This window comes from Panulirus ornatus, chromosome 69 (genome assembly GCF_036320965.1).
Source record: "Panulirus ornatus isolate Po-2019 chromosome 69, ASM3632096v1, whole genome shotgun sequence".
Lineage (NCBI taxonomy): Eukaryota > Metazoa > Arthropoda > Malacostraca > Decapoda > Palinuridae > Panulirus > Panulirus ornatus.
Window position 1 is genome coordinate 17,873,805 of NC_092292.1, and position 15,191 is coordinate 17,888,995.

The 15,191-nt window shown below is 44.4% G+C and overlaps 1 long non-coding RNA gene across 1 annotated transcript in view; it reads left to right on the plus strand.

The window, feature by feature from the left end:
- Positions 1–1,819: 1,819 nt before the first annotated feature.
- LOC139747560 (uncharacterized) overlaps positions 1,820–15,191 on the plus strand; it is a 17,694-nt gene continuing 4,322 nt past the window's right edge. The window contains exons 1-2 of the long non-coding RNA XR_011712414.1: positions 1,820–2,729; positions 10,936–11,271. This is a non-coding gene — a long non-coding RNA (uncharacterized lncRNA). The remainder of the gene's footprint in view (positions 2,730–10,935; positions 11,272–15,191) is intronic.

Below are 15,191 nucleotides of genomic sequence, written 5' to 3' on the forward strand. Positions count from 1 at the left end.
TGATGTGGTAATCATCGCGGTTCTTTGAGTGTTGTGAGTTAGCAACATCTGCATGGCATAAACATTCAAGGACTTGACGTCTGTGTGTGTGTGTGTGTGTGTGTGTGTGTGTGTGTGTGTGTGTGTGATTACTATTTCTGAGTTACAGGGAGAGAGTTTTACACTCGTTTTACCCCATCTCTTAACCTTATATTTATGCACCATGCCCTTACTCTGTGTGTACACACCCTCACACTAGACAAAGCCAGGTACCCATTTATCGGCCTGCCACGAGAGGAAGATGAACACCTGGTTTAACTGTGGGTTAATGCGTATTATGTCTGAATGTTGACCACATCTTCTTACGTAGTGCGTCTCTGTGTATCATGTCCCTATATCTTTCATGTGAGGGGCTGAAGCAGGTTATATGATGCACTCAAGGCAAGCCATAGATTGATCTGTGGGGCTTGGTTGTAGATGATAGGCCCTGGATTCTGGTGCATTATACGTGACAGCAAGAGACTGCAGGAATGCAAATGAGGACATTGTTTTGCTTGTATTTGATGCTAAATCACTAAGGCGAGTTAGACATTCAAGAAGAGAAAAAAATGTGGTATGTTTTCATTTATATCACTATGTCCTTGTGTGCATTGTATCTTAATGTGCATCACGGGCCGTCCGTGGTCTGTGTGTGTGTGTGTGTGTGTGTGTGTGTGTGTGTGTGTGTGTGTGTACCGCGGGGTCCGTGCATTCGTCCGTCCTTGACCGTGGCGGAGCAGGGTCGTCGACTGTCCGTGGCGCCCGAGTTCGTGCTCACCCCGGCGGGGCAGGTTGTGAATGGATCCAGCGTGGTCTGCGCTCCCCCTGGGGGAAGGTCGCCTAGGGGGAGGCCGGAAAGGCAAGTTTGGACAATGACAGGACAAGAAATAAAAAAGTAGACTAGACCCTGTGGCTGCTGCGTCATGGCCGCCTCCACAAACCTGAAGGGCCGGTTTGGCGGGTCCCGGTGTCCACTTCGGCCGCCAGTGTCTGTAGTCCCTCCCGCCGCCACTAGCAGGCCATCGTCATCATCGTCGTCATCGCTACCACCCTCGTCGCTGTGTAGGCTACGTTTCTGTTCATCTGCACTGTCGCCGCTGACACACTTTTGCAGCCGACGATGACCGTGATATTGCTATCTTCTTCCCCCCTCACTCACCAGTCTGGCGTCCCTCCTGCTACAGGTGGGTGCTGACGTCTTCCTGCTGCTGCCACATCTGCAGACACCGTTGCTATTCTGGCATTATCAAAACCGTCGATGGCACCAGACAGGCGACCTGACTATCAGCAGGTGGCTCAAGACTCGAGTGCTTTCATCACCCTCCCTGCACATCCTCCTCCCTTCTGTCCTGAGCCACTCTTCTTCTGCCCCTCCTATCGTATTCCCTCCTCGATTCTTTTTTCTCATACTTGACACACTCACTTACTCGTTCCTCCACTGTCATCCACCCGCATAAAAACACTCGTCGACTTTGGCTTCCAGATTTATGGCGAGAGAAACAGGAAAGATGATCACTACCAGCGAGAGAACAAGGCAACAAGATATCATTTCTTTGAATGTTTTCTTTCGGGGCGGTGAGGCTGGTGATGAGTGTCTCTTGCATCTCCAGGATATGACAGGGATGAAGGCTTGGAGGAGTCAGGTGGAGAGGAGGGGGGGTTGGGGGTTGAGGGTGAAGACTGGAGCGGGTGTGGTGGTGGTGGCGGGAGTTGGGGGAGGAAATCCAGTTGACCCTGTTGGTAGATTACCTGTTCCACAAGGTCCTGTATGCGTGACCGGCGGCAGCCTGCCTAGTGGTCACTGGTAGCACTAGTTCAGTCGCTTCTCTGATGGAGGAGAGACCGCAGACGGCGACAGCGGGTTCTCCTCCGCCGGTGGCTCAAGCGAAGTGGGGCATCAGGAGGCGGAGTGAGTGCTGTAAACGCGAGTGAAACTTCTCGCTCGGCGGAGCCAACCTGGTGGAAGGAGGTTTTGTTGGAGGCGGTGTCGGGGAGCCAAGAAGATTCACCGGACGGTGTGTCTGAAGGTCTGGGATGTCTGAAACGACCGTGTTGTCCCAGAGTCGAGTCCATAGAACTTCTACAGGTGATAGTGTTCTTGACGTCCTTCGTCGGGAGAGATCTGACCTGCTTCCAATTACCAGTGCATAAGAAGACGAGAGTAAACTGACTACTTTGTTTACTTCAGGATGTTGATGTGCTATCTTTTATGCTGAAGTTATTAGTGTAATAACTCTACCGAGTGATCACACACACACATATACACATACACATACACACACACGACTTACAAAGGATAAGGTCCAGGTGATGTTGACGGAACGAGTTAAAAGTAATGCTAGTGGCTACGTATCTTAGATATGGCGACTTCTGTGATGCCTTGCGACATCCGAACTCGAACTGCGTATATCGGAGTGGATGTTTATCCTCCCTGAGAGAACGTGTGCGTTCCTACCCATGACTTGCCGGTAACGTCAAGGGCAACCAGAAACAACAAGCTTGGGATCTACCCCAAGTCAATGAGCCTTACCGCAATTAACGGGGATGCGGAAGAACCCCCTGAAAATGTGAACAGAAGAAAAGAAGAAACGAAAAGAAAAGATAATATCGTGGTCGTGGTGTACTGTTTTGTTGGCGTGTGTGTGTTTTTTTTAAATGTTTCTCCCGCTTCTTGTCTGTCAGGATCTGCTGAGGTACCTTCAGTGTACAAGGTAGGTAATTTACGGGGCACTTTACGTCTCATTAGCTCACACATGTGTCGTTACTGTCTCTCCAGCCACTCACATGTTTTCCTACTGTCTCTCAGGCTTCGTTCGAGTGCCAGAATTATCTCCTCAGCTGGTTACAGCTACCCCCAGCTGCCACTATCATCTCCCCAGCTGTCGCTACTGTCCCCACAGTTGCCACTATTGTCACCACAGCTGCGACTCTCATCCCCTCCCAACTGCCACTGCTGTCTCCACTGCTGCCGCTTGCCTCCCCAGCTGTTGCTATCGTCTCCCAAGGTGCTAAGAGTACTTACCCAGCTGCCACAGTGATACCCATCCATCATAAGTCTCATTCATGTTCGATGATCACTATTAAAAGTAATTCCTGCTTATCTCTGGCGTAGAGATTTTGCTGAGGCAAATGTGCCAATATTATCTTTGGGTCAAGATTGACGGACTAGTCAGAATAAGAAGCTAAGATTTCCAGGTTGAAATCGACGGGTGAATTGACTTACGGTGTGGCAGATTTTGGTGTTGGCTCCTCTGTTGTCCCAAGGTGTATGTGCGACGTCAGACCGCCTGAACATGGTGCGCAGCAGCAGGTGTGTCTGTTGACACTCGTTTCTGGTCTCGACTTACTGGGCTTCACTGCATGCAGAGTCACTGCCGCTCACGGGAGGAGCGAGAAGCCATGAGTCACCGTAATTTACGAAGAGTGATGTTAGTTCGATATGAATGTCTCGAGTGTGTGTATGTGTGTGTGTGTGTGTGTGTTCGCATACACGCTGGTTCCTGGACAATCAGCACTCAGGCCAGAGGATGATTACGACACAGGTCATCATCCATCACTCCCGATGGCTAGCGATGGTATTGCTCGACCTCCGTTCTCTCCTGGATATATTCTATCCACCTTGAAGGTTTGCCACGTTCGAAACTTAAATGATTATTATTTGCTTTGATCCAGGCACCACACACTGCAGCAAGATCTCCCCTGGGTCGAGCTGACGAATGATGCACAGAGGTCGTCTGGGGAGGAAGGACGTATTTTATCTACAAGAAAGTGTTTTGATTGAAATATATGGTTGTAGGCTTCTCCTCATCTAGCCATCATGCGTAATGCCCAAAAGCACAACTCCCTGCCCACAATCAGGTCCCACAGACCTCTACCTTATCTACCTTGGCTCAGTCTATCAACAGCACGTCGACCTTAGTATATCCCCATCGCTCCAATTCACTGTAGGACATTCCTAAGAGCATGTACTATTCCAACTAATCTTTGGCACTTTCCATATATATACAAGAGTAAATATTCCTCCTTCTGTAGGGGACGATCATTCTTCTGCTACTGATTGTAGCGTAGCCTTGACGCTACAGGATCTCTTGGGTTATGTAAGAGAAAGAGATGATATGTATAGAAACACCCAGAGAGAGAGAGAGAGAGAGAGAGAGAGAGAGAGAGAGAGAGAGAGAGAGAGAGAGAGAGAGAAGAGAGAGAGAGAGAGAGAGAGGGAGAGGCAATACCATGCACAAGGGAAGGGCTTTTATTACCTTGCCTCCACAAGCAGTATGACCCTCCCGGTGAGGTGCTGGCCAGTATGCCCTGATCCAACCCACCCTCCTCACGTGATCACACTCCATTACACACTTGATCAGTTTATATCCTTCTCACGATGCTCCTGGAGTCGAACTCCAACCAGGGACATTTCGTATAGCGTCATAAACAACTCGAGTAGGTTTATCACAGGAAAGAATGCTGTTATTTTTTTGTAGGAAAATATGCAAAGCAGTAATGATCTTGCATATATTGCCATGACGTTGCATCGTGCGAAAAGTGAAAAGTGATTTGTTTTTCCCCTTCGTTTCTCCGAAAAGACTTGCAGTGAGGAAACTCGTCTTCTTACTCCGGCAGCAATTCAAGCCTTCCATTCTGGTAATTGCTTGTAATTGTCTTTTGTTCTGAGGGGAAAAAAAGAAAGATTGGCTGGTCAGGAATATACAGCCCACGATTCAGCTATTATATTTATGGGCTGCGATTCCAATTTTACGCTAACGGCCCATCTGGAGATGAACCTGTGGTGTGCTGGACGCGTTCTGGCCCTTCGTCGGTCCTCTGCCCATTTTTATAGCTTGCAGGGATGCCAGATGCGGCTAGTCTCTCCATATAGAGGTCCTTGTTAAGACGTTGGCTTCGTTGGCAGAACTATGTGTAGCAAGAAGCCCAGGCCGGTGTATCTTTTCCTTTGTGTAAGTCGTCATTCGTCATGCAGCATCCATGCAGATTTTCGTCATATATTTCCATCAGAAGGCAGGCTTGTGTGTGTGTGTGTGTGTGTGTGTGTGTGTGTGTGAGTGAGTGTGTGTGTGTGTGTATTCTTTTTTAAGACATATTTATTGTTTATATAAACTTGAGACGATGGAACACAAATACAAAAACTCCCTCCCCGTAGTCACACACACACACACACACAGACACGCCAAGAGTGCGTCATTTGTTTCTGTGGTCGTCTGCCGCCCCAGGCCACAAGATGGCCCTCCTCTCTCTCCCTCCCCACCACCTCCTAACCCCCCTCCCCTTCCAAGACAAAAACCGGTCTGTGTTTTTTTTTTTCATTCTTTTTTTTTCACTGCTCATGGAAACCCGCCATAACTGTGACGCTACTCACTACGCCAACAGCTGCCGGTGACACTGTCTAACTCGGTCTTGGTTCCAGTTTTTGTGTAAAAGTAGATCTGTTTCTTTCCAGGAACGTGGGAAGTCAGACGTTACTGGAATGCTGGAGTCCTTGAGTACGCCGACGTTAATTCCCAGAATACGACAACTTTATTCTCTTGAGTACGATGACTTAATCCTCGAATATGATGAATGAAATTATCGTACCCAAGGAAGTAAGTCGTCGTATTCAAAGGTATAAGTTTCGTGTTCAAGGGTCAAATGGTCGCGTTCAAGGGGTTAAGACGTCGTATGTGGTCAAAAGGTTAAATCTTCGTGCTCAAGGGGTCAAGTCGTCTTTCTCAAGGGTTCGGAAATAATGGTTTCAGCAACAGAACGATCCATAATTTTAATACATCATAAATACCTTTAGAAAAGTTTGATTCTTTAATGTCTGGATGTGATGCAAACTGTTCATAATCACAATCATGAATGGTTAGCGATCTGTGTCTATTTTGTAAAGTCAGGGAAAAGGGTAGCTGATTAGTTTCCCTCACCAACCATGGGAAAGGGAATCGAAATTGGTCTGTCTGTACAGCATGTGTCTGTGGAGACACAGTGTTGGCGTGTGTCAGTCTGTCTGCCCACCTCTGGTGTCTAAAGAGCCACGGTTATTACGAAAGGCGTTCACGGCAGAAAGTTTAATTAGTGAAAAGCGTTGTTTTTACGTCACTGTATCTGAACACACTCTGCGGAGGGCACGTCCCAGTGATAAACACATTGCTACAAGCACGCGTGGTTGGAATTCAGACACGCGCGCGCAACTCCACTCGCATGCGTATGGAGCACAGACGAAAATAGTGACGTGTGCGCACGTAAAAGTAAACTTTCTATCGACGTCGCCCTTTCTCTGTTTTTATTTCCAGTTGCTGTGCATCAATGATTCTTCCTACTTGACTCAAGGGAAGACGTGCATATATATATCCTCTCTGTAACAAACTTGACTCCGTGAAGAATAATGATCATAATTAAGATGAATTACTTGAAATTGTTAGTTTGTGACTTGGAGATGAATAGCAGATCATAAATCAAACCTATGAAAGATGAATCAGAGAATATTACAGTCTGGTCACTCGAAGGACCTATCGCTATTCTGAAGGATCTTTTTGTTTAAAGTTTTAAGGGAAAGTCACACATCAGACAAGGTGGAAACAGATCGATTCGTAGGGTCCAAGAGATGTCGAAGAACAGAAGTTACTCAGTGTCACACCCTGGTGTGCAGCAGCTCACGGGAAAGGCGCCATTCTAGGGCAAACAGGAGAGCAGTGGGCCAGCCGCCCTCACCCCCCCAGCACGAGTGTGGTGTGATCTCGAGACTGACGAACCGGTCGGCCTTCGCGTCGCAGGTGACTCTGGAGGTTGATGTTGTGTGGACGAGTCGGGGGGTACGGTGGCTGAGAGGGGGAGAGGGAGGGAGGGTAGTGCAAGACCTGTTCCTACAACCACGACCGTAATTCTTGAGGTCAGCGGAATCAGTGACGAAGGAGAAAATACCCGTCGAAGTCCTACTCACTCACACACACACACACGTTCACCCCTTTTTCTTCTTGCGTATGTTCTTGCCGGGTCTTGGGACTCCTGTTTTAACTGCATTTGTATTTTTTCTCTTTCTCTTGAAAGCTTGAAACGTGACCCCCTTTTGCCGTTAAAAAAAAGAGAGGGTTAGTTGTGTGCTAGCGGCCGCCTGTGGGGTTCCTGGTAGCGAGGTGGCTGGCATACTGAAGCAAGTGGGCCGGTGGGATGATCCCGCAAGGTGGTTTGCTTGTGTGTCGGGAAGCTGAGGGGAGGATGACTGTGGAGGAGTCGAGGTCAGGACTGCTAAGGACGGGTTCTTGGGGTAGGATGAAAGCAGCGACGTTGAGGACGGGTTTAGGGATAAGGCAGGTAGGGATAGGCTTAGGGGGATAGGCTTAAGGGCAAGACTAGATTTGACGGGACCAGGAGAGGGCTATGGGTACCAGGGATTGGCTCGTGCTTGCAACCTACCATGCAAGAACGTTTGCATGCACAACGGCAGTATATCTGAATCATCATGATCATCTCTCGAACGTAATGATTACTTGCATTCACGTCGAAACTTTCAGGTAATTACTCGACAAATAACACAGGAGTCCAGTACAGTGGCGTTTAACTTTTTAACTAATGATTTATGGATGAAAAATATTGCCATTGTCTTGCTTTCTGAATAAATATTGTTGTGTCAGGGCAGTGACCCGTCACTGTTTACCTGCAGAGGAAACACTGTATTTCTTCTTGTGGCTTGCAACAAGCTTAACCAGTTCTCTGATATTCAGAGGTCATCACAGCGTGTGTTGTTGACCTGCTGGACAAACTGGCTCGTATTTTCATTATCAAATATAGTTTTCCGTGTATCTTATGAACGGTGAGAAAAAAAAAATAAATGCGATGTTTCAGTAATCAGGAACTCAAAAGGTTCGTTTGAGCCATCAAAATTCGTCAGCGTTTTTATATATTCCAAGCAAAAGACTTCATCTCTCCCGAGGAAACTTGTTGAATCATTGGATGACTCTGCTATCATGTAATTTCGTCAACCACAACCTCGGTTGCTGCTCCTGCCATCCTGCCGTTCCTCCTGAGCTGGGTTGTTACTCTTGCCATTCCCATAAGATCCTCCTGACCCTGTAGACGTCCTGGACTCACGAAGTTCCGGTACATCTCGACCCCTTTGTGACCCCTGCCATCCTTTTGCGCTACGTCTTACAGGATGAGCATGGAGTGCGCTGTAGACTCGTCGCTGACAATGGCATGAATCAAATCGGTCGATAGTGCTTTACACACACACACACACACACACACACACACACACACAAAGTTCATTTTCCGATATTTGGTTCTTGAAATAAAGTGTCACTTTCATAGGAGAAAATGTTAAAATAATGGTCTGTCTTGCTTTCTCTAAATCGGTATTCTTGGGAAATCTGCGATGGTGGATGATCTGCCACATTGCTGTGGGCCTCCGGATTGTCGTGGCTGACATCAGTCTGCTAAGAGACCTTCTGTCCTGCGGTATGACGGATGATGCGACACAAAAAAAACTGGCCTTTCCCTTCCTTTCCATATTCTAATGGGATATTTGACTCAAGGGTGACATGTGACTACTCTCCTTTGTGGGATGGTGAGTGATACGACACGGGAGTGGCCTATGACCTTCACCCCTGTGGTGTCGTGAGTAATGTGACACACGGCAAAGGGGAGACATTTGGATCTTCTCGCTTATGACACAAAGGGAATATGTCGTATGCCAATCAACCAACATGTGCCTCTCTCCCTGTGTGATGTTTAACGTGACGTATGTCTTCCCCTGTACGCATGAGAGATAAGGTAACTCCGTGAGGGTAACAATCTCTTTGTTGATGCCAGAGGTAAAGGTAATCTACAGAACAACAACAGCTCAGTTTACTTTGTGATGTAAACCAGTATATCCAAGAACAGTGACTGTGGATCAGATTTCTTTAACTAGAATTGCTGTGAATTTTATGTGGCAAGTAGTGAGTAAAGTAACTGTATTGCTTGATTATGTACGTGAGTTTTATTGATATTTTCCTCCATTCTTTTTCTCTCTTGAAGGCATTCTTTTTCATGACTGTGTCAGTGAACAAACACAAACTAACATGCATAAATGAGTCAGAGGAGATATTAGCCATGTATACACATTACAAAACATTTGCTATGTATACACATTACATCACATTAGCCATGTATACACATTACAACACATTAGACATGTACACACATTACAGCACATGAGCCATGCACACACTTCCGCTATAAACTTATCCTTTTACGAACTGTGAATATACAAAGTCTAGCATACGAACGTCGTGGAAGAATCAAGCCAAGGAAGTTAAAAAAATCTATTTTACCACAGCCAACTCGTGGAAACGTTTTACTGCAACATCAGATAATAAGACTACGTGATTGAAGACTTTTCCATCAAAAGAAAAGTTCTTCACAGTAACTCTTTACCTATCCAGACAAATGACAGGAGCGCCACTCACCAGCCGCTTGCCAGGGTACAGCTGCTGTCTCGCCGTCACTACACCAGTAATTACCTTCATTATCACCAACGTCAGAGTGGAGGCTTATTCAGAATGGCCTCCAGTCCCTCTGGGAAGATCTTGACTTGGATGGAAATTAGAGGAAGTCAGTTCCTGTAATGTTTCGACTCGCATGTTTGCCGGAAATATATCTATTCACTTCATCCTCTTCAGAGTAATGAAAACATAGTGCTTCCGTTGTGTTGCTCTCCTTATTATAAATTGTCTCCGACGTGTTTCTTCTTTCGTTTTCCTTCTTTTCTCTATAAACGCATCAAGGTTAAAGCAAAATTCTTGTGTATTCTTCTTGAAATTCGATCTACAGACCTTGCTTCATTTTTAATCTTTTCTGATTCAAGCAACTGTTCTAGCATGATGCAGTCAAGGACAAATATCCTGCGTATATTCGTATGGCTCTAGATTATCAAGACAAGTCAATATTTTATCTACTTGATTCATCCACACCTGCCTTCTAAGCAGAAAAGGATTCCTACCTTCTCTCACCTCACATTGTGTCAAAATCAGTCGAAATGATGCTGAAACCACTGGATACAAATACACTGCTGTAACTCGTCATCTTAGTGGTGGGTACAGGTGACTCGTCATCTTAGTGGTGGGTACAGGTGTGAACTCATGAGCCTTTACGGGTGACGACATATATGGTTGAGTACAATTTTCTTTTCCAACAAATCTCGTGCCTCCAGTCGTACTGATAATCCACATGAGACTTTATTACACATCCCAGTGACAACTGAAGAATAACCTCAATATCTAGCATCACAGTAAAGTACGTTGGGGTCGTTTGTTGATGAAATTTCAAGTCCTATCAAAGTTAACACCTATGATAGAGAGATATGTCAGTCACTAAGGGACTCACGCTTCAGTAAGGTGTGTTTAATATAGATCCCGGTTCGATTATGCGAGTGGATCTGTCAGGAAAATTTGCTCTGAACTTGTACAGGTTTGGACCATAATCTTTCTTACTATAAGAATCAAACTTTTATTTGCATTCTGTTGAATCGAAGTATTTGTATAGCATACGTCACACATAACCAATACTTTTACATCACTGCTCATATCTATTTGAGTTTTTCACTATACTAAAAGAAAGTAATTTTTTTCTCCTAATTCTATTAACTGATTTTCTCTGTCCTGTATAAATATATTGTACATCACATATTTGTTCCTTTTCATGCAACTTCCTGTCATAAATGATACATTTTGTTTATTTTCATGCAACTTTTAGAGTTATGAATCAAACACATTGTTTATTTTCATGCAACTTTTAGAGTTATGAATCAAACACATTGTTTATTTTCATGCAACTTTTAAAGTTATGAATCAAACACATTGTTTATTTTCATGCAACTTTTAGAATGTTACTTGGTCACATTCTCCGTGGTAAAGACCACCGGTCGTAACCCCTATTCCTATGATGCAGCTCGTTGTAACATCAATGCACCTTAGATACATCAACGCTGCTGATGGCATCATTGGTACGCGCAAAGGAGAACCTGGTGGTTCAGCGGGTGGTCATAGGGTGGCACACAGCGAACCAAGCGGACAACAAGAGCAGGTCGGTGAGGTCCTACAGACAGCTCAAACTGGTCTTCCCTGCTAACAGGTCTTCAAGGTCGACCAGAGAGTATTGGTCGTGGTGAGTTTGGAGATCGTCCTTCCTCGCTCATTACATCCCGGCCGGCCTCAGTATAACCGGTCGGCGAGGCGTCCCCTGGCGATGATCGCTGGGAGCACCATCCTCGCCTCCGGCAGGCAGGTAGTACCAGGGATAAGCACCCTTTTCTTAACGTATGCCTACCTTACTGTAATATGCCTACCTTACTGTAGTAATACTATGAAGTTGTTTGATTCTATTGGGTGTCGGTGCCAAGTATCTGTCTATCTATGTTTAATCTGTCAATCTGTATATTTATCTAACTATACGCATTCATCTATTTATGTATACAGTCTTGTTATACTGTGGTTGGGCTGGATCCACCCTGAGGGACTGCGTCATACCGCTGATATCGCCGTAAGATATATATCGCAGGGCTTAGATATATTTTCCAGTAAAGTATACATTACTTTGAACACTTGATTTGCATGAATGCCCTACTAGCATCATCATCACTCATGATGGGAAACGAAAAATCAAATGTTTCCTTTTTCCATGGCTGTATTACCCTCAGGTTCCCGTGAAACTCAACCAGTATGTGATTGCATCTAATGCAACTACGTCTTCTGTTTTCACTGTTTAGTGTCAGGCTATCAAATACCCCGTTAAATACACACAAGGACAAAGGGAGGGGGAGGGGAATCATTAAGGCGTAGGCAGTTTAAGAGGTCGTAAATCTTAACGTGAAAAAACTACCCACAGTTTATATAACTGTGCCACAAGAAACCTTTCCTAAAACAAATCAAACAGTGAGCGTTTAGTGACATTTGGTAATTTCTTTGTCATCAAAATCTTTCATTGCAGAGTTCGGTTCTTTGATTCTCAGTTTCCTCGCAAGAGCGAAACTGGCAGTGAACAAACACATCGGAAGCCTTCCATCTACGATTGGCAAGTACTACACAAAGCAATCCTTTGATGGTTTATAGATTCAAATACAGTAAGAACCTTTCCTTCGTATCCGATAGATGCAATGGAAGATTGTCCCTCATGGATGACAGATACAACACAAGTCTTTTCTTAAAGGTTAAAAGACACATCATAATCCCTAATACATGTATTATTAGAGATAATCTACGCTTTTCCTTCATGGAGGATGAATATAACATAACCTTATTTCTATATAAATGATTAACGATTAATTGACACAATATTAGGTTTACCTTCATGGTCAGTGGGACATTACAACGAGTCTTTCCTCTTCATTAAAGGCATCATATGGTTAGCAGCACTTTTAGATATTGTACCATGAGCCAGAACACTCGAGGAAGTAACTATGGCTGGACGGCTTCACTAAGTAGACCGGTCTTATGGAAAGTGACTTTATAACGCGCAACCAACAGCTCGTCTGCATAACTCACCCTTCCATCAGCATACAGGGTAGAGAAAACCGGTTAGGAAGTCTTCGTCAAGCCTCCTGGGACTCGCTATCTTTCCTACACGTCAGTCAACCGCTAATCGAGTTGTAAAATGCTTATCAGTTTGTTTGATCGCTACACGCAAAGGATTATGCTAAATCCACCGAAGGGGGGAAAAAAAAGAATAAAGAGGTAAAAACTTAAAACTATGAACATTTAACTCTAGGGAATGTCATCACCAATATTACTGGACAAAAGAATGACTCAGAATTGAATAAAAAGTTGTAGTATATTATCATTTGCTGTATATGTGTATGATCTAATGTATGCCTTTTTTTGTCTCTGAGTAAAATATTTATGTTTTTAGAACCTAAGTGTAGGTGGAAGTGGCGGTCAGAAAAGACATAAATTTTGGAGTAACTGGACCGTAATGAACTCTTTGTCAGTGAACTTCCCTCTACTAAACAGCGTATAAAGACATTGCATATATATATATATATAAATATATATTATCCCTGTACGTGTCTGTGCATTCTAGATCGAACACCGTCTGTGTTGGCAGGTGAGGAACCAAATGTTTTGGAAGTAGGAATCAAGTTGTGCCTTCGCCATGGGTTTACACTTTACGTTTTGTTGCAACGTCCTCGATGATCGTGTTGAGAGTGATGTGTCCTCAACATTAATGCTGCAATTTCCTAAAATTTCAAAGCTTCGATCAACGGACAAAGGAGACTCTATCACCGATACTTCATCTATTACCGATACTTCATCGAATGGTATGAAAAAAGAAAAACTAAATCAGATTATGTTTTCTATATAGCTTCTGTCGAGTTAGATGCATGTTACTGGAACACTAATGTACCAGGATTAGTGTTTCACAGCAACGCTTTATGTTGAAGCGTTAGTCTAGTGTAGAAGGCATCGGAGGTGAAACACAAGTATATCTCAACACCTTAAGGGTAAGATACTGAGAAGTGTTTCTTGAGCAACACATAAGAAGGGAAATTACCTTTTCGAAAAGGAACATTCGATCACTTTTAATACCCATTCGAATAAATATTCATAATCGTTTGAAAGCAATAAAAAGATACCTTAAACCATTAATGTGTTTATGTTATGTTAATGTTGGGTACCAGAACCATAAATGTAGCCACAAATAATACGAAGAGAATAGGCAAGATAACAGATTAAGTCAAAAAAATATTGAAAGAAAACATAATGCCGTGTTATTTCGTGAAGCATTATCATAATTCGAATCGATAGAGAACGAGACATAAATCAATACTCTGGCGTGCCAATAATAAAAGCATTTGAGTCAGAATTCAAAACATCACATAAAACTTGCCATCAAGACGACCCCCAAGTCCAAGCGTCTCCGACGACTGAGAAAATAACATCAGCAAATCACCCTTGACCTAAGTTCACCACTCCCCTCCACCACCTCACCCCCAGCTGGATGACTTGTGGGTGTTGAGAGGCGTGGCTTCAACTGCCGCCGAGGTCAGAGAGGGGTCTTTGTCAGTGTGTGGCCATGGGTTCCTGCGTTGCCCCGGTATGGGAGGGATGACCTTTACCAGACGGTACTAGGGAGGGAGGCAGGGGTCACTAGGTCGCAAGTCATCCGTGCAGACATCTCGGGTCAAGCCTAGGTCATCTGCAGTAGAAGGTGAGGTCAGCACCGTCACGCCCCGAAAGGTTACGGTTATCTGAGACATGTAGGGAAGCACATGGGGATGAGAGGGCATGAAGCTGAAGTGGCTTTCTCTTTCAGCTCTGAAATTCACTGGCGATCAATTTAGTTCCACGGAGAGTAACAGTGAACTTCAGCTGAGGGAGCTCTTTTACTTTAGTTCCACGGAGAGTAACAGTGAACTTCAGCTGAGGGAGCTCTTTTACTTTCTGAAATTCGCTGGCTATCGATAAAGTCACAAGAAAAACAACACAAGACTTCAGCAGACGAAGCACTTACTTCCACAAAGAATAACACAGACCTCAAAAGAGGAAGTTCTTTGTCAGACACAAGTGAGAAAATTGACAGAGAAAAAAAAAAGATACGAAGACCCAGATCATTACACTGCATTCCTTCATGTATTCAAACCATTAAGTTTACATAATAACTTTCATCTTCCTGACCGGAATAAGACACGGTTTCCTTTATATAACTAGCAACAGCTTTTAAGCAGAAGTTTAGTTTACTCGACAATGATTCAGATATGCAAATGATTTTCAGACAAATCTAACGTTAGATGATATAGCAGATGTCCAACAATAACCTGATTTGGGTCACCGTTAATACATACTTTTTCTGTCAAGAAAATAGTGCTATATAATGCACTTTAAAGGACGTCTCTGAGGGCCTTAGACAACGCTGGGTATTTCTCTGGCCTAGTCAGAAGTCGTGTGAAAAAAACGCCTCTATTTCCTGGGAAGTGTTAGAATTAACCTCTTGAGGAGCCTCAGTGTCATTAGCAAGACATTATCGTCGTCCAGACGCCCGTTCTCGGAGATGTGATTGATATCAAGCGACAAGACGAAGGCTTCATTAGGTGCAAGATGTGCCTCAAGTGTTTGTAGTGTTTGATATCATACTGAAAGTGTTTTGGCATGAGTTTGTGTGTGTATGTGTATGTGTGTGTGTGTGTGTGTGTGTGTGTGTGTGTGTGTGTG